At 48.5% G+C, this 20,565-nt stretch overlaps 1 pseudogene; it reads left to right on the top strand.

Moving 5' to 3' along the window:
- Positions 1 to 812: 812 nt before the first annotated feature.
- On the top strand, positions 813 to 14,744 carry LOC146187852 (uncharacterized; annotated as a pseudogene).
- The last annotated feature ends 5,821 nt before the right edge of the window (positions 14,745 to 20,565 follow it).

Below are 20,565 nucleotides of genomic sequence, written 5' to 3'. Positions count from 1 at the left end.
CGGGCCGGCGCACCGGTGTCCACACCCAAACTTGCTCTTCAGGTTGGTTTGTGACGTGTCGATGACGGGTTTTGTAGCGACGCGCATTCTTGCCCTGCTGTTGTTGAATGTGAATGCGGGCAAGCTGACGTGCTTCCTCGGTTCGGTGGGCAGACTGTTCGGCGTCTGTCGGGAGCGGATGATGATCAGTGCAGCATGAAAGCATGGCGCCCAACATCGTCTGAACGTTGCGTCCGTAGAGCAGGCGAAATGGCGTAAAACGCGTCGTCTCTTGGATGGAAGTGTTGTAGGCATATGTCACGTTGGGGAAAATCTCGTCCCAGATTATGTGCAATCATGTCAATGATGGTTTTATTGAGTCTCTCCGTGAGTCCATTCGGCTGTAGGCGATAGGCAGTGGTTTTGCGATGGCTCGTGTGACTCAGCTCAAATACGTCGTGCATAAGTTGTGCCGTAAACGCCGTGCATCGATCGGTGATGTCTTGGGGTGTTGCGCCATGGCGCAGTACAAGTTTCTGCATAAACAACTGGGCGATCTCCAATGACGTGCCAGGCTGCACCGCCTTGGTTTCCGCATACCGTGTGAGATAATAGGTCGCAACTATAAACCATTTGTTACCGGCCGATGTCACCGGAAATGGGCCCAGAAGAGCGACGCCGATTTGATCAAACGGCGTCCGGGAGGCGGAGTAGGTTGGAGCAAACCCGTTGGCTTGAGAGGCGGCGCCTTTCGAATAGAATAGCCTCTGACATAGCGATAAACGGCGTCAGCAAGTTCAGGCCAATAATAGGCTAGACGAACTCGGGCGACTATGCGTACAAAGTCCAAGTGGCCAGAGGTGAGCTCATCATGGCAAGCAAAACGGATACCGGCACGGAGGTCAGCCGGCACTACGAGGAGGTACGCTAAGCCAACAGTGCTAGAGTTCTGGTTGAATAGAAAGCCATTCCGGAGACAGAAAGCAGACAGGTTCCGAGCGAATTGGTGAGGGATATCAGCAGCGTGACCCTCCAGGTAATCAATGAAAGGTCGACGGTCCGGGTGATCTAGGCACTCACCAGTCCATGAAAACCGCTCTCGTCGTCCGTGCTCTTATCGACTAAACCGACGGATGCGCGCGACAGCGCGTCAGCATCTTCGTGCTTCTGGCCAGATTTATACACAATGGTGAACTTAGGCTAGGTGCCCCGATGTGTCGCGATGGGCCAGCCAGCACAAAGAATGATGGTCGTTGACCACATTAAACGGATGGCTACAGAAGTAAGGCCAAATTTTTATGGCTGCCCGCACAACCGCAAGGCATTCCTTTTCCGTCGTGGAATAGTTGGTCTCAGCGCGGGAGAGCGTGCGGCTGGAATACGCGATGACCTTTTCGACGCCAGCTTGTTGTTGATCGAGTACAGCGCCGAGGCCGTCGGTGTGGACTTCGGTATCAGCGCGTTCCTGAAAGTGCGCAAGAACAGGGGTGTGCAGTCGTCTGCGCAGCTCCGCAAAAGCCTCGTGTTGCTCTGCGCTCCACACGAACTGTGTATCATCGCGCGTGAGGCGAGTCACGGGGGCGGCGCCCTTGGAAAAATCAGCGATGAAGCGGCGGTATAGTACCCGAAGAGACACAGGAAGCGTATCAAACCTCTCTTGGTTGCAGGAACGGGAAATGTGGCGACAGCAGAAGTCTGGTTGGGGTCTGGCCTCATGCCAGCGGCGCTCACGAGACGACTGAGCAACTTCAAATCTTTGTAGCCAAAGTGGCACTTCTCGGACTTTAGCATCAGGTGAGCTGACCGAAGGGCGTCTAACACTGTGCGCAGGCGTTGAAGGTGTTCGGCAAAGGTTTCAGAGAACATGACGACATCATCGAGGTAAACAAAACAAATTGCCATTTGAGGCCAGAGAGGACCGTGTGGTTCATGCGCTGAAAATAGCCGGCGCTGAACATAGGCCGAAAGGCAGCCCTTTAAACTCATACAGACTTTATGGGGTTACGAGAGCTGTTTTTTCGTTGTCCCGCTTATCAACCTCAATCTGCAAGTACCTGCTCTTCAAGTCAATTGAGAAGATGTACTGGGCGCGACGAAGCCTATCGAGCGAATCGTCGCTACGGGGCAGCGGGTAGACTTCTTTTTTAGTTATGTCGTTCAACTTTCGATAGTCAACACAGAAGCAAAGGGTCCCATCCTTTTTCCTTTCCAGCACGATAGGGGAAGACCACGGGCTGTTGGATGGTTGTATGACGCCATCACAAAGCATCTCCTGAACCTGTGTCTGAATCACTTCACGTTCCGTCGTTGAGATACGGTACGGCTGCTGGCGGATAGCTGACCGATAGGGCGGGGGTCGTCGGGAGTAATGATTCGGTGCTTCACAATAGGCGTTTGCCGTACTTTCGATGAGGGCGCGAAACAAGCGCTGTACTCTAGTAGGAGGGCACGTACATCATGCTTCTGTGTTTCCGAGAGATGCGGACTTACGTCAAGACGGTCAAGGGGCAGGTGCACAATAGCTCCAAACGTAGAGCATTGTGAAACAGCCCCTAAGGAGTTGGCAAATGCGATGGCAGTAGCACGAAAATGATTCCAGGGTTCGTTAGTGACGTTAGTGAAGTTAGTCGCCAGGAGCTCAGGCCTGCCGTCGCGGAGGTGAATGAGGCGGCGCGCTGTACAGATGCCGTGGGTGATCAAAAAAGACAGTCGCCGCAGGCCCGTCACGCAGTTCGTCGCAGGTAACAGTTACAAAAAAAACGGCCGTGTGGCGGAATCGAAACGATCTCGGCGGAAATTCGAAGGGCGGCTCGGCATTGGCGATTCTCGCTGTCAGTATCAGCAGCCTTCTAGGTCGAAAATGCCACTGTGCGCTTCCGGAGGTCAACAATAGATCCGTACTCCGGGAGAAAATCAACTCCAAGGACACAGTCCCGGGAGTAGTCGGGTATAACGATGTAGCTGACAACGAACGTGAAGCTGCCAATTTGAACTCTTGCTCTGCATAGGCCCTCGGAGTTACAACATGTCCACCAGTGGTGCGATTCTGCGTGCCAGACCATGGATTCAATAGTTTTCTAAGTGCCGCTAGCTTCCGATTGAAATGAAAAAATCAGCGCCAGTGTCCACCAATGCGCTAACCTTATAGACGTCGAGAACTACGGGTATGTCCAGCGAGAATCAATCTTCAAGCGCAGGAAGTGTCGTCGGTGACCTAAAATCGTGGTCGCTCACAGGTCTTGTTGTCGGGGGTCTCTGGCAGGTCGATTGCAAGCGGCCTCACCCCCGGAGGTCACTGTCTTTAGTTTTCCCGACGGGGTCTTGGCGATCGTCGCTGCACCATCCAGGAGGATCTGGGCTGCGGCAATGGTCGGCGTGGGGACGGGGAGCGTGACTGCCACTGGGAATTTGGCGCCATGCGCTGCTCCCTTACAAAAATAGATATTGGATTTCTGTTACGAACGTAATGTGTTTTTGATGAGTCATCAACCACTCAAAGGAGATTCAAGATTAGATGTGTTTTAACATCAGATCCGCAACAGACTTTCCTTTGTGATCACACAAGGAAGTTTTGTGCTTGGAAAACGCAACAGTATTTTTGGGTAGGAGCTAATGTGGAAATACATTTACTTTCTCAAATGAGGAAAAGTATGCATCACTAAGTGAATATATATTCTTTCCTTGTTAACTGCACACTTTCAGAGCCCTATGTTTGCATTTCGTGCTGCGAATGGGTTTCAATTTGCATTTCTGTTTAGCATATGTAGGATGTTGCCTAAGAAACAACTTTTATGTGTTTTAACATGAGATCCGCAACAGACTTTCATTTGAGATTACGCAAGAAGTTTTGTGCTTGGAAAACACAGTATTTTTGTATAGGAGCTAATGTGGAAATAAATTGACTTTCTCAAATGAGAGAAAGTATACATCACTAAGCGAATGTATATACTTTACTATGTTTTCATTTCTGTGTAGCATGCATTGTAAAAACAAAAACAACTTTTTGGACATTTGTTTCATTCAAAACACGCTTACACCCTGAGTCTTGGGTATTTGTGCCATTGCAAATCACTTCTTGCGAAGCGAAGGGGGGTTATGTTTGGACAATATGCTTTAGGGTGTTACGGGCAAGGATATTGTTGTGTACGCGAACCGACGCACTGCTACACCGCCTCCAAGCAAACGGACGCACGGCCGCTCCATTTCCAATGCCTCCTTGCACCTGCGAGCAGGCCGCTTCGGAAAGACCAGCACGGGTACCCTGCCTGCGCCGACGACGACGCGCGGACGTAACCCGAGCCGTGCGTTGCCTCGGAACTGGACCGTCCTGGGAGCATGTGCGCGACCAGGGCACGAGAAGCAATGCCTTCTTTATAATGCATGATATTTTGCGTGTTTCTTAAGCTTTCGAGCTCCTTCTTGCTCTGCGTATACATTAGCCGAGCCCTCAGTCATCGCATCGCTTCCCGAAATGTTTAGATACAAATAAGATTTAGTTACCAGTAAAATAGTGTTGGCGCTGCTGCGCTTTCCGGTATTGAAGCTTGGTCGCACTTTTTCTCCTTAAAGTTTCGTGCTACAGCTCCGTGTTCAGCGAAAATTACGCCCAAGGTAGCAACCACCGAAGAGCCAGCGCTGATAAATTTGCCAGTGATGCCAAACTCGACATGTTAAAATGAGTCCAGTGGACAAAATATTGCGCATAGGTATCCAGAACATAGATGCAAGTTCTAATGGTCAAGAAGTTGTAATTGCTAGAGCAGCCGCAATGGCCTGTACACTTCGCAACATGCTTCGAAACATTAAGTCCCAATCTTATGAATGCAGTCCAGACATAAGAAGCAAATACGTTACCAACTTTACCAGTTCCCCGAGTGGCCGAGTGGTTAGCTTTTCGTAGAAAGCTACGGAGTAAGTTGTACCGAGTTCGAATCGCGCCAGAGGTGCAGTTTTTTTATTTTTTTTTCATTTTTTAGCTTTTTTTAATGTAGTTGAGGTGCTTCGCTACGTTTTACCTTTTACCTTTTATCCAAAAGTGAAAGCCATCAGGCGCTCATTGGTCAACACTCATGAACAACACACAAGAAATGCACACATTAGGTACCAACCAGTAACACGGTGCCAACTTTCTTGTGAAACTCATTAAAAATGCATTAAGAAAATGTATAGAAATGTTAATGTGCATGATGAGAAATGTAATTAACCTTTAATCAGAAACTCATTAAGCTTTTTTGTAAGGGCTGGGCTAAGTATTCCTCAATCTCATGAGGTCGTTGGCCTACTGGAGGGCTACGCATGTCGATGGGAAGTCCGTGCAGTCCCAGGTGTCGATAGGGGCACTGGCGATACAGATGACCTGGTTTCCCATGATGAAAGCACAGGCGCATGTGATTTGGAGCGCGCCACAGGTCCGCCTTCCGCTGGGGTGGTCGTCGGTTGTCGATGTACGGCTCAGTTTGTGCGACATACAGTGAGCCTTGGTCAGGTGGCTGTAATGGCATCGAAACAGCCGCAGGACATCACAACATATCTGCATAAGTTGGCCGGTGCTACTCTGTGGGAAAGGGTGGCGGATAAGCAGACGTTGCGGAAGGCCTCAATGCTTGCTCTTCGCGGACAATGACATAGAGCCGGCCATCGGCTGGCGAGCACCGAAAAGCATCTGGAGCTATCGCGTAAAACTGAGCGGATGATCCTGCGTATATTGTGGGTGGCCCCGAAGGCCGAAAGCGGCTCTGCAACCAAAGCGGCGTGTACCGGCCTATCGTTGGTGGTAGACCTCTGCTGAAGCATTTTGACCGCTTCCGCAAGAAAACCGGCTATTGTGCTCGGTGGATTACATACGAGACCAGCGAACAGTTGTTCTTTAACGCCGCGCATGAGGTGGCGCTCCTTTTTGTCTTCAGGCATGGCAGGGTCAGATCATCGGAAGAGCTTGGTCATGTCCTTCACTTACGCCGTTGCTGTCTCGTTCGGCACCTGCATGCGACACTATAAAGCCCTTTCTGCGCGATTTTGCCGACCACGCCGATCCGCGCTGGTATAGGTTTGAAGGATGCGTCATAAGAACTTTTGTCATGATGTTAGGGCGGCTTCTCGGTTCTCGTACCAAGTATGAGTGCCATATTCCAGGCAGAAGAAGACGTTTCTAAGTTTCGAGGCGTAGTCACACTGATTAAATGAGGAGACCCGTTCAAACTGGACGAGCCAGTCTTCAACGTCTTCAGTCTGACTGCTGTGGAAGGGCTGATGCAGTCGTGGGTTCTGCAAGGTGTAGTAACCTGGAGCTTGCATGGCAGGTCGATGGGCGGCTGCGGTGCTGAACTCCAACGGCCCGTGCTCATTGGGCAGGCCTTGATTCCTCCGACTAGCACGGTGCACAGGGGTGTCGACTGGAACAGGAGTTGATTCCTGGGCATGTGGAGGTGTGCGGCACATATACCGGGATTGATACCCAGCACGTCTTCCAAATTAGATCACGGACAACAGGGCTAGACGTTACTAAACGACAGGGAGAAGCTGTACCAGCAGCCAGAGTTCCGCACACAGCGCGTGAGCCAACTTCAGCGTCCTTTTCTTCCAGGTGCCATATAAGAACCTCATGAACTCCAGTTGACAATATAAAGAGCAGCAAGCCGCATGCTTCGCTCAAGGTGTGATGGGTACTCATATTCGATCTGCTATAAAGGCCAAAAACTGCTGTTTGATGGCGAAAGCAAACGACTGCGTTATGGAAGCGAACATTCATATCGGTTGTCTGTGTTTTACACTCTAGAAAAAGGGTGCAGACAATATCATAATCGCTTACACAAACTTGACCACTCCCTCACTACTTGGGGCTACGACTGGGAACATGTTACGCCGTGTGGAAACGGAAGCATCGCTTTCCGCGGTCGGCCAAGCTACAGTGAAAATTTCCTTGCTGGTCTTGCCTCACGCGTCACAGTACGTACCCATACCTCTGAATAAACATTTCGCCCGGCAGTCTCGCGTCATGACTGGCAGGCGGATGGGCACGGTGCGGATTTTTGAGGAGCACACGAACGCTGGAAATAGTGACGACACCATTAAAATTAGAGATCTCGCATCACCTGTATACCTTTTGGCAAAGGAAACAACAAAGGCGCGAATATAATGCATGGGATTTGTGACGTTGTACGCCATAGGTAGAGCGCCATGCGAGGACGCTCTCATCGAGTTGCGCTGGACCGACATGATAATCGAGCATTGTAACTGCACTGTTTGCTCAGCACTGAAGGCACTAACAAAACTTCATTTTGAAGGTACTAACCTTACTACTAACAAAACATTCGTCCTTATAATGAACATTTACAATTACCACCTCAGCAGCAGAGAGCAGGCGGATCGCACGAGCAGAATTTGTTACCCGGATGATGTGCCGCCAAGAGTGGTTACGTCCGACACAGCATTAAAGGCCTCAAGGTGCCGAGCAAGGTGATTAAACTAGCCACAAATGATATTCTTGAGGCGCGCGCAGAGTTCGAGCAGCTCTTCGTGTTTACTAATAATCGACAGCGCGAATAGGAACGGACGAACAAATAACAACATAGCAGGCGAGGACTACCAACAGAATGATTGAAAGCGAGGAGGAGCTTATAAACGCAAACCTTCAGTGTTTCTGTCGGACAAGGAGTTGGATTTTTTAGAACACTGTTAGAGCTGTTCCCGCTTCTGCTCTGTAGTTTTGACACTGTCCTTGCTTAACTGTTTTTTACGGTTGTGTCCCTGGCTGCTGATCCGGCACCTTCCGGTTTGACTCAGCTTTCGCTCTTTTTTTTCCCTGTTAGTACTGTTGTTGTTTTCAATTTTGAATCTTGTTTTGCTTAACTCGTTGAGCTTGTCTGTTCTTTTGTTTTATTATTTTTTCTTTTGACTCTGATTTTGGTTCGATCGTTGAGCTTTCGCTACTTGTGGTTTTTTTTTTCCTTTGCTAGTTCTATTGTGGTTTTTACTTTTGACTGCTTTTGCATAGATCGTGGTTTTTGACTGCGCTTGTGCGGTGTTTTGGTATCGTTGGTAACACGTTGTCCCATTCTTTGAACACTATTATCAATGTGTGGGTCGGCTCAGGATACGTTTAGCTGTGTAGCGAAGTTCAACCGTTTCAGATAAGGGCCTTTAGATGACTTTTCTTGATTGATAATTTTGTTCCTCTTGCTCTCGCGATGTCAAGTGGGTTATGGCGTGCGTTTATAAGCTGCTCCCCGCTTTCAATAAATCTGTTGGTAGTCAGCGCCGGTCCTGTTGTTGTTTGTTCGTCCGTGTCTATTCGCGCTGTCGATTATAAGTATGTATTCCACACAACAAGCCCAATTCAAGACTAGTTTTTGCGTTTATTGGGACTGCTCCGCAATCACTGTTTCTGAAATTGGCTGCAAGAGTACCGCTTAAATAAGCATTTGGCTGTAAAACCTGGAACCAGTCAAATTTTGTTCCTATCGGTACCGATAAATTTAACGCGCAGATAATAAATGCATAACTGAAGAACAGACTAGAATTGTAGACTTCCGATTGAGTTATCGAAGAACTATAGTGTATGGAGTAAAGAACGAGAGACGTGCAAGGGCCTTGTGTGGAATACTGTGCCCTCAGTAGGGTGAAAAAGGACTGGAAGCCGCTAGTTTTTTAGCATCAACTCGACCGGAGGGGCAAATGCTTTTTTTTCGAGCCTAGATCTTGCGTCAGGCTATTACCAAATGCCTATGACCGAACAATTGACACACGTTAGTGCGTTCCTTACTAGATTCGGCCATTACAAAATTTGTTAGAATACCTTCTAGCTTCGCCAAGATAACGGTTGTATTACTAGGAATGATCAACGCCCTAATGGCTTCGCTACGATAAACAGTGGCTATTGTCTACATAAACGGCATTCTGTTGCCCATAATCACAGTAGAAGGTCTAATATTTACTCGAATCCCCGAAGGTGCAGTATATTTCTGATAAGGGAGTAATTATGCTTTGACATCCACCCAAGCGCAGCCGTACGGCTAAAAAGGAAAGCTTTAGAGCTTCTTTGGAAACTTCGTAAGTAAATAAAACGTCCTGGCCGAGATCGAACCCGGGGCCACCGCTTTTCCTGGGCAGTCGATCTACCAAGTGAGCTAATCAGAGCGGTCAGCAGAGCAGATGGCAGGGCGAGTGCAAATTGGTCGATAACTTGACGTGGGAAAGGCGTTCACATATTTAGACGAATCCCTCAAAGCGGAGTAGGTTTGTATTAAGGGAATATTTACTCACTGGCAACCACACATTTTTCTTTCACTACGAAGTTTTTGAGTAAGCTGTATAGCTTTCCTTTGGAGCAGTATGGCCGTGCAAGGGTTTATCTTAGCGAGTTATACTCCCTTATTAAATATCTACAACACCTTGGGGGATTCCTCTAAATATTTGACCAACACCTCTCCCTTTACGAGTTAATCAGTTTGCTGTTCCCCTACCATGCATTCTGTTGATCGATGTTCTGCTGAGGCGGTGGTCCCTGGTTCGAACCCCGAGCCAGGACGAATTTTTTTCAACTACGAAGCTTCTGAGAAAGGTGTATAGCTTTCCTTCGTAGCCGTATGGCTGTGCGTGGGTTTATCTCAGCGAGTAATATTCTCTTATTAGAAATCTACAACACCTTGGGGAAATGCTTCATATATTTCACCAACAACTTTCCCATTTGGAGTTATTTATCAGTTTGCTCTCACCCTACCATCTACTCTGCTGACCGGTGTTCCGCTGAGGCGGTGTTCCCTGGTTCGATCCCCGGGCCAGGACGAATTTTTCTTTAATTACGAAGCTTCTGAGAAAGCTGCATAGATTTTTTGTGCAACCGTATTGCTGCGTTTGCATGGATTCCGGTGAGTAATTGCCCTCTTATTGCAATGACCATAGAAGAGGGCCTAGAACACATGCAAGATGCTTGTTAATGTATTCATGCAGCGGGTTGACAATTCTTTTAAGTAAGTGCCGCTTCTGCTAGAAGGAAGTCGATTACCTTACTTTGACAATTTGCCAGAGATCTGCGATCCTGAGCATAAAAGAGCTGGTTGGTTGGTTGGTTTGTGGGGTTTAACGTCCCAAAGCAACTCAGGCTATGAGAGACGCCGTAGTGGAGGACTCCGGAAATTTCGACCACCTGGGGTTCTTTAACGTGCGCTGACATCGCAGAGCACACGGGCGCCTTGCTTTTCGCCTCCATCGAAAAGCGGCCGCCGAGGCCGGGATTCGATCCCGCGTCCTTGGGAACAGTTGTCGAGCGCCGTAACCACTGCGCCACCCCGGCGGGGTCATAAAAGAGCTAGATCATTGCTGCCTTTGCAGAACCCATGAGTGTTAACAAGGGTGCGTCAGGTTTTGGTTCAGACAAGCTGTTTCAAAAGAATTGTTTCTATATACAAGTCTATATACGCAGTGTTTAGGCAGAGCTCAGGGCGCAGTGCTGACTTTGCAGAACCCATGCATGTTAACCAGGTGCGTCAGTTTTTGGTTCAGAGAAGTTCTTTTAAAAAAATCGTATCTATATACAAGTCTATATACGCAGGTTTTAGGCAGAGCTCAGAGCGCAGTGGAATGTTCACGAAACTGAATATAAAGTGGATCAAAAGGAGAGTTCTGGCTCTTTGTTCTCGGGTGTAAGATCAGGGGTGCACAAGTGTGCTAGCAAGGATGACATAAGAGCAAGAAGTTTGCCAGAACAAGCGGACAGGTAGCTTCACTACGCCCTGTACAATGTCGGGTAACAGCTTACAACGCAGACAGACGGCGCTCGTATAAGCTAGAAACGCCTCCAGTTGCTCGGGCACAGGAGACGATGACTTTCAAATTGATCGCCGTTAGAGACGCAGCGCGCGTAGCGGTGAGCAAAAGGAATTTCCTCTTCATATTCGTAGGACATGTAGTGCGAAGAGAGGATAACCGATGGTCGCTTAGGGTAACAAGCTGGATTCCAAGGATATCTTGTAAAACGTTTCGAACAGTACTTTACTGGTGTATTTTCGATGTCTAGAGTCCTGTGTGTGAATGCGCTGCAGAATAACGGCCTGGGGGGCGAGTTGGTGCATGATGGAATTGAACGGCGGCTCAACAGGTGGTGTCCCCTTCTTGTCTGTGTCCGTTTCCGTGTTGCGCCGCCGTTCATTTCCAGAATACGTTGCCTCTGCACTGCTTTGATTTTCTTTTCCCATTTGTATTTGTGATAACGCAGCACGTCGGCTAAAACGCCGGAATGTATAGAAAGTCGTGACAATCGCTGCGCCCGACTAATGCGACGTCACACATGAGTATATGTGGTCGCCAAAACTGAATAAAGCAGTTTACTCCCTAGCATGACTTGCTGCTGACGTTAAAACTGGCGACGAGGTGATCTACGCACCTGCGTATGCAACGGCTGATGGCGGATGGAGCGAGCAAGCGAGTAACCGAGCGGGCGGCACGGACGGATGGAAGCAAGCAAGCGGTGCATTAGTTCAACTTGCAAGGAAAAAGAAACGAAGTAGTACGTTCTCTCGAGTTGTGACTACCGCCTACAGACGCTCAGGATACAAGCACCTCCTTGAGCTTCATTAAGCGTCCCAGGAAAAAAGAATGTAGTAGTACGTGCTCCCAGGGTACGACTACCGCCTGCAGACGCTCACGGATGCAAGCATCGCATTGACCATAGCCTCCTTTATATTCTATGCCTGTCAACGCGCCGCGCGAACAATAGAGCGGCGCCGTCGGGTAAAGTTGTGCGGCGCTGCCGCTCTCCTCGCTGAGGGCGCCACTGACGTAGGGTCGAGGCGCACAGGTCGCACGGGTACGAATGTCGGCGCGGGGCGGGAGCGCTGTTATTCGCTAGCGTGATAACCGTTCCTAAGCATGAATCGTGCATATTCAGCATGCTTACTTGTAAGACCGACAACCACTAAGCATAACAGGTGATCATGATACTTGTTAGGCAATAACACCAACTCTATATGGCGTTTTATGTCAGGCAGTTTCAAGAAATTGCGCATGGCTCGAAAAACTGCATGACTGCTCCTCTAGCGCCAATGGTAATAGAAAAATTACAATGCTAGTCTACGCTGCAATAAAACAAAATTTAAGAAGAAAGGCACCAGCATTTATTTACACATTCCCAACAGTAATTATGCTACAAGAGTACCATGTAGAAGTGGTGTGATGAATAGTTGCCACAAGTAGAAAAAAATGTTCACAGTGACTGCTGTCACTGATAGCACTTCAGAAGCCAGCTTGATTTAAAGATGATTGGAACAACTGCATTGCAGTATGCAATTGAGATCTGTAAGGAGAACAATTTTGGTATCAGCGGTTATATTCAATGATTCAGCGCGTCGTGCCAACTTTTTTTAACTTGAAAAACAAGGAAAGACAAATATACGCGTTGCATCTTTCTGTTTCGATCACTCCAAAATAATCGTCACAATCGTTACAGAATTGCGCAGTTCGAGAACCAAAAAAGTACTGCGCTGCAGCCCATAAAATACCAAACAGACGAGCTAACCAGAGAGGAAGTTAGCATCGCAGTCCAGAAAATACACGTTCACATTTAATATTATTATTACCTTACTGACGCGTAATAAACACACTTCAGGTGTTGTCATTATTTTTCACAGGTCTTAATGTGGTTGAGTACGAGTTTTGCGGTTTCCGATGCTAGAGAGGGATAGCGATTTAGCTGACAAGGAAAACTGATATAGGCTTTGCACGATTCGGTTTAACTCACTTTAAAGTAGTCATCTTCACAATAGGCAAATCTTGTGTTTCTATTTTATCACAAAATTTTGTATTTAGCGTATACTGCAAAAAAAAAACAACTTCGTTGGAGCACATTCAACTCACTACGCAGACGAGATAGGCAGGGAAGAAATTACCATTTCAGTCTAGAAAGCTCAGGTGCACATCTAACATTACTATTGCAGTATTGACGCTTACTAAACACAGAGTTCGGTGCTGTCACTATTGTTTACAAGCCTCAAAGCAGCTGAACACTACGCAGTGATCGCCGGAAGGACAAAGCAAAGCTGGCACTTACCAGGTGGTGCAATGCTGTATTCCTGAAGCACCTGAAGGCAGAGTAAAGTAGAAGCATGACCTTGCACACTGCAAAACAGTCCACGAAATAGCGAGAAAGCGGCAGCGCGTGCCTATCCGGACCGCTTTGCAACACGGCGCACCCGGCACTCACCTGGAGAAGGTCACCCTACGTCGCTGTGTTATTACGGATCAAGAAAGGGGCTTCGTGAGCAGGCGGACAGTGGAAATCCACCATATACTAAGAATTCACCTCCGTACTGGCTAAAGTCAAACAGACTGATTGAAAGAATGGTGGGAACCTTGAAACACGTTCTATGAAAGCTCATAAACAAGTCTGAAACCTAGAAAAAAGACAACCCAAGGCTGCATTCGCCATCGACGTCACGAAACATCGCCAGGGCAAAGAAAGCCCATTTTGGCTAATGCACGGCTACATCCCGAAAATGGGTGTGGAACTTCACATCGGAACTATCAGTGAAGAAATCGATGACGCCCAAAGACAACATGACGTGGCCAAGGGGCGCCACGGCATGAAGAGCTCTTGTGAAAATAGTCCGGAGGAAACAGCGAGACGGTGCAACAAAAAACGTCTGACGCCGACCTTCCGGTGTGGGGATCGTGTTCTTCTCAAGCTCGGAGCGAGGACCACATTAGACACCAAATAAGAAGGGCCGTTCGATATAAAAGAAATGATTGGTACCAACATGGCTGTTATAAGCAGAATTCCCCATCTTCCTGGAAGGACAAACGAAAAAACCGTTAGCATTGAACAATTGAGATGGTACAAGGAACGCGCCTTGGACACCGATGAATTGACACCAGTGGATACACGCCTCAGCACACAGTTTATAACTCGAGACGACCCAACTCTCCTGTAACCGCGACGGCCCGAGAGAGCGTGCTTACGCCACGCAGAACCGCGTGAAGAGCACGTTCGCTCGGTCGGTCTGTTTATGCGTCCCCCTCCGTTAAGACCACGCGGAGACTTCACGCTCCGCGATCCCCGCCTGAGTTATTCTCTCCCCTCGAACTTTGCGCTTCGGAGGAGTAACACGGGGACAAGACACCTCGGGGATGGGCACTCGGAGCCGAGACAAGACGAAGCGTAGACGCGCACGTAGGCGCACCAACATCCAACCGGGGGACCCTCTGCAGATCGACAGAATCTCCTTTAAAAATTAATAAACAGTTCAACTTTAATTCCTTATCTGGCTTCAATGCTATGAAAGGGATGTGTGGCGAACTTCAGTGCTTGTTTAAAGTTGCCGTCAGTTGGGAAGACATCAGAATTCGACCCCAATATATAAAACATCGAGTCGTACTTAGCGCGCTTTGAGCATTTTTTAACGGCAAATGAGTTAGCAATCGAGAAGCGTCTCTAAGTCTTCTTGACAGTTATAGACCCAGAGGCATTTGAAGTACTAAGAAGTATCACAGTACCGGAAACGCCGGGAGAAAAATCATAAGTGAAGGGTCTCCTGAAAGAGCACTACAGCTTCAAAAGTTCCGTCATAGCGGAGCGGTGCAAATTTAGTCGACGCGGGCAACAGGAGCGTGAGCACGTCGAAGGGTTGATTGTCGAACTTAAACATTTATCCAGAAAGTGCGACTACGGCGACTTATTACAAGGTGCCCTCCGAGACAGGCTGGTTGCCGGCATACGGAATGAAGAGACAGCGTGCTCTGTTCGCGAAACTAGTGCAGGCGGAGTCAGTCTTTGAACTCCATCTTACATTCTTTCGCCATGTTGTGCTGGCTTCTCCATTGCGCCATGTACCATTTTGGTGGAGGTGCGCGGTGCGTCATCCCATGCTTGCATGGAGCCTCGATGCCATCCGTACGCCGAGACCGTCGACCGAGAGCCCGTGGGTACCACCGCTCAGCTCCTCCCCAGCCCATCGTGCATATACCTAACCAGCCACAACTACCATGAATCTGAAGACAAGTCGCACACACAAACAGACAACAGCCGAGACTAGAACACGGTCTCGAAGCAAACGAACACGTAACCCCGCCGAAGCCTTCCGATACGATCACGAGCTATCGGCCTCTTGGATGATTTTGTAGTGGATGTTTGTAAGGCTCCAGAGGATTCGGGTCACCAGAGCACCACTCATTATGGTTGCAAGCAGATCACGGTCTTCTGTTTTTTCTTCTTCGACATCCCTATCGTCACGTCATCCTCGACTACAAGGAACTGATTGGAGCAATCGCTCTGTGGTCCCGGGAAATGTTGCGTTGAAGATCAGCAATGGCGTGAGAGGTAGCCTCGCTGTGGGCCAGCCGTTAAAACAGTTTTCAGCCTGTCATTGTGATGTGCCGTCTTCTCGCTTGTTGCCACCTATTGCTGATTGACACTTCACAGGAAATGTGAATAATTATGTTTTTAGATTAAGCATCAGATTTGGATTTATTTTGGACTGGTGTTGCGCATTTTACTGTACCAGGGTGGCCAACTACTGTTCTGGTGAGGGATAGCGTCGCCAGAGGTGTTCACCGGCATCAGGTCGCATCCGAACCTGTTGATACAATTCCATCAACACATCGATTTTTCTTTATTCCGGTGAAAACTTGCGCGGCAGCAGGATTCGAACCACGGCCCTCTTATATGGCAGGCGGATGTTGTACCTCTACGCCACCGCTGCCTAGTCTTAGGTACGGTGCTGTCATTGGTGATATCGATGACTACAAGCTTTGGCATCTGGAGAGCCAGAAAAGGGTCGGATGCTGCGAGTGGATGGTTATGGCGAATTCGGTAGGGAAAACTGCTGTTGTGAGGGCATTTTCTTCATGCAAGCAGAAAGTTGCTGTCGGCGGTTGCCAATAGTTTAAGGGGCAAAATACCTGCAGGGAACCAGAGCGACAAAAAGCGGAAGGTTACAGTCTTGTGGGCGTTCTTTGCCTGCTGGCTTTACAACGTGAATAGCTGTTGAGCCACTGGTGACCCAGTAGCCTGAATTTTGTATCGTGTGTGCTGATATCGGTGAAGGCTATTGCTTCCAGGGAGAGGGGAAGGTACCTAGATGGGGACGGTGGAACAATAGTGATGTTTTCTTTGGACAGAAAACCTTTATTTACAGCGCATATGTCTTCATGCAAACTGAACATCTGCTATCCGGTTGGCAGGACGTCGAGAGGTACGCTCGTGCAGGGATAAAGAGCTACAGGACCTGAAAGTGTCGGAGGCTATTAGTGGTCATGGCCCACTTTCTGGCCACTTGACTATGCCCCAGAGGCCCATCGCGACCACCAAATTCAGTCTGGAGCGACTTGCGGTGAGAAGCGGGTAATTTGCTGCTATTTAAATACGGGGGAAGCCTTAAAGCGGTAAAGAAGAAATTCATTATCATCATCATCATCAGCCTGACTATACTCACTGCAGGGCGAAGGCCTACCCCATATTTCTCCACTTAACCCGGTTCTGTGCTAGCTGCATCCCTTGACCCCTGCGAACTTCTTAATCTCATCCGCCCACCTAACTTTCTGCCGCCCCCTGCTACCTTTCCTTCCCTTGGAATCCAGTTTGTTACCCTAAGCGACCATCGGTTATCCTCTCTTCGCACTACATGTCCTGCCCATGTCCATTTATTCTTCTTAATTTTAAGAAGAAATTGGGCATAGCAAAAACCAAATGTATGCGATAAAGGACAAGGAGGGCAACGTCATCGCGAATATGGACAAGATAGTCAAAGTAACCAAGGAGTTCTGTACAGATCTCTACAGTAGCCAAAGTAGTCAGGACCGTAAGGAGATTGGCGGTAGGGAAAAACAGACGTTCCACCAGTTACGAAGGACGAGGTCAAGAAAGCATTAGAAACTATGAAAAGGGGGAAATCAGCTGGAGAGGACCAGATAACTACAGATTTGCTGAAGGACGGGGGGGATATCGTGTTAGAAAAGCTAGCCACCCTGTATTCGCAGTGCCTGATGTCATCCACGGTACCGGAACCATGGAAGAATGCAAACATTACCCTCATTCATAAGAAAGGGGACTCTAAGGACCTTAAAATTACAGACCAATCAGCTTACTGTCTGTTACGTATAAGGTATTTACTAAGGTAATCGCTAATAGAATCAGGACAACCTTAGACTTCAGTCAAGCAAAGGATCAAGCAGGTTTTCGGAAACGGTACTCTACAATCGATCATATCCATACCATCAATCAGGTGATAGAAAAAGGCTCGGAATATAACCAGCCCTTATACATAGCATTTATTGATTACGAAAAAGCATTTGACTCAGTTGCAACCTGGGCGGTGATGCAGGCATTGCAAAATCAGGAGGTAGACGAGCCGTACGTGAAAGTGCTGGAAGATATATATAGTGGCTGCACAGCGACCATAGTTCTGCACAAAGAAAGTAATAAAATTCCCATAAAGAAAGGTGTTAGGCAAGGAGGCACAATCTCCCCAGTACTATTCACAGATTGCTTAGAAGAAGTATTCAGAGACTTGGAATGGGACCAGTTAGGGATAAGGTTAGATGGAGAATACCTCAGTAATCTGCTACTTGCTGATGACATTGCCTTGCTAAGCAACTCGGGGGATGAGCTGCAAATAATGATTGGTGACCTAGACAGGAAAAGTAAAAATGTAGGCTTGAAAATCAATATTTAGAAGACAAAGGTAATGTTCAACAGCCTCGGAAAGGAACAGCAGTTTACATTAGGAAGCGAAGTACTGGAAGTAGTAGGCGAATATGTCTACTTAGGACAGGTAGTAATCGCAGATCCGCACCATGAAAAGGAAATAACAAGAAGGATAAGATTGGGATGGAGCGCATTTGGAGAACACTCACAGATTATGACTAGCAGCTTACCGGTATCGCTCAAGAGGAAAGTATACAACAGTTGCATCTTGCCTGTACTCCCCTTTGTGCTGAAACGTGGAGGCTAACCAAGAGAGTTCTACTTAAGTTGAGGACAACCCAGAGGGCTATGGAACGAAAAATGGTAGGGGTAACATTAAGAGATAGAAAGCGTGCAGAGTGGGTCAGAGAAATAACTCAAGTTACCGACATTCTAGTAGAAATTAAGAAGAAGAAATGGACATGGGCAGGACATGTAGTGCGAAGAGAGGATAACCGATGGTCGCTTAGGGTAACAAGCTGGATTCCAAGGGAAGGAAAGCGTAGCAGGGGGCGGCAGAAAGTTAGGTGGGCGGATGTGGTTAGGAAGTTCGCAGGGGTCAAGTGGATGCAGCTAGCACAGAACAGGGTTGATTGGAGAAATATGGGAGAGGCCTTCGCCCTGCAGTGGGTATAGTCAGGCTGCTGCTGCTGATGATGATGAAATATTCAGAGCTCTTATCCAGTGAAGGCGGACGTTGGTGAAGGCCAATATTACTAAGCAAAGGGGCATGCAAAATGGACACGTAAGGACGAACCGCAGCCTTGGCCTCGTGGTAGAGCACCCGCCTCGACAACAGGAGGTGGTTGGTTCGACTCCCACTGTCGGCCGGGCACCCACCGGTTTTCTCAAATGGGTACAAGCCATAGCCCGCCTGGTGCTCGGCTTCTCAACGGTAAGTGGCTTGGAAAAGGAGCCCGCGGCCTCACGTCCCACGTATTGGCCTTGAACAGTACTAGTACATAGAGCTTGTGGTAATCAGTTTGTTCGTCAGTATTACAAAGGGCCACATAATAGGCTTTTGCCGCACAAGGCGGCCGTTTTTGTTGTCCGATGGTGGAATTGATCACTGCCACATCGGAGCAACTACTTGAGACTTATGACCCTTTCCCAAACATTTCACCCTAATGAGTCGAGCACCAGGCCGGCGGAAAGCTTGTACCCATTGAGAAGCCGGTGGGTACCCGGCGGCACCAGAGGTCGAACCTGGTACCTCCCGAACACGAGGTGGTGTTCTGTTCCGACAGAGAAAAAAATATTTGGTTGCTTAACCTTCGTTAACCTTGGAGGGAGCGAACGCTTCATATACATGGCTGCGCTCGTTGTCAAACTTGGATTAAACACGTTATGCGTTTCTCCAAACGTAATCCTGTTCTTCATCGGTCAATTCGGCACGCCTTTTCAGGGCCTCATTCCGACGTGCCTTCGCCTTCCAACGCTCCATTGTCCTCCCCCATCTCGCGCAGTGTTGTAACCTAGGCAAGAACCTGGAGGCTCCCTTTTAATACACGATCGCCCCTCTAGAGCCCTCTATTTCCACGTCACAGTCACGTCATGGGCCACTTGCTGGCCACTTGACTATGCCCCAGAGTCCCATGGCGATCACCAAATCACTTCACCTTGACCCACCATTTCTAGATGTAGGAACGGGGCCTTGACCTTCTAGTGCCCTCTACTTCCACGTCACTGACGTCACCCACGTGACCCTGACCTTCACAGTCGTCATGGGGCGCTTGGCGGCCTACATGACTATGCCCCAAAGGCACATGGTGGTCAACAGGGAATGTGAGCTTCACCTTGACTATGACCTTGAAAGTGGTCATGGGACAGTTGGTGGCCTAGATAATTATGCCCCAAAGTCACAAGAGAACCACAGGGTGTAACACAGAAGTTTAACCTCTAAATTTTTCTCGAGGTGGAAACTGTTTACCGGATGGCTCGAACTACCGGCGTAGTGAAGCTTTCACTCTAAAAGTTGTCGGGAAGGTTTTTTTCACAACGAACGGAAATGTATCTGGGCGGTTGAAAGTAGGAAGAGAGGCACACATCTCCCGAGGTGGAGAGTGACAGGACTTGATACTGTAGCAGAATTAAGAATTCAGGACCTGATGGCGTCCAGCACGTAACGGCTGGTGAGCTGATGGCATTTCAATCGCATTAGTTCCATGATTGCTTATGTCGATGAACACCAGTGTTACCATGCGGATAGGCACAAACGCTCTCGTAATGGCGGAATTATGTTCCGACAAAAAGCTATTCGTCTCACCGATTGGTAGTACGTCCAGAGGAAAACCTGCCGGGACGAGATAGGAATGGAAAGGTGGCATACTATTGATAGCTCAGGATCTGGTGGCATCCAGACGCGCCCAGCTGAGAGTGACTGCTACATAAATTGCCGGAAGTCCGATTCCGCGATTTTTTACGTCGGTGTGACCAGTTTTGCGAGGCGGAAAAGCAGGAGCTGCTCGAAGCACCTTAAGTTTAGGGGTGTTCAGTTCCTACCGGTAATAAATTAGTTGTCGGGGGATTTTCTGCCTAGAAAGCAAAATTGCGCTGGCCGGTTCCCAGTTTGACGAGAGGCACATACTAGCCGGGATCGACAGTTACAAGACCTCTTTGGGTGGCAGGTTGTTGCGAGTGCAGGTTCGTGCTGCATCCAGCCGAAAGCGGCTGTGGCTAGGTGGTATCTAAATAGCCAGAGCTCCGGTTTCATGATTGCGGACGTCGGTGTAGACCGGCGTTACAAGGTGTAAAGGCAAGAAAGGGCGGCAAAAGACGTATGTTGAGTGGAGTGGAGTTCCGGGAGGAAAAATAGGTTGCCGCGGAGTTTGCACCATATAAACCAAACCAAAAATTCCGCTTTCAAGTTGTCATCTGTTCGAGAGGCAGACATCTGCCGGGGATGCAGTGTGACA

The sequence above is a fragment of the Amblyomma maculatum genome, chromosome 5 (genome assembly GCF_055883805.1).
Source record: "Amblyomma maculatum isolate TAMU_Amacu chromosome 5, ASM5588380v1, whole genome shotgun sequence".
NCBI classification, from domain to species: domain Eukaryota; kingdom Metazoa; phylum Arthropoda; class Arachnida; order Ixodida; family Ixodidae; genus Amblyomma; species Amblyomma maculatum.
Note: the sequence above shows the minus strand (reverse complement) of the source record. Positions and strands in the feature narration are given on the sequence as shown.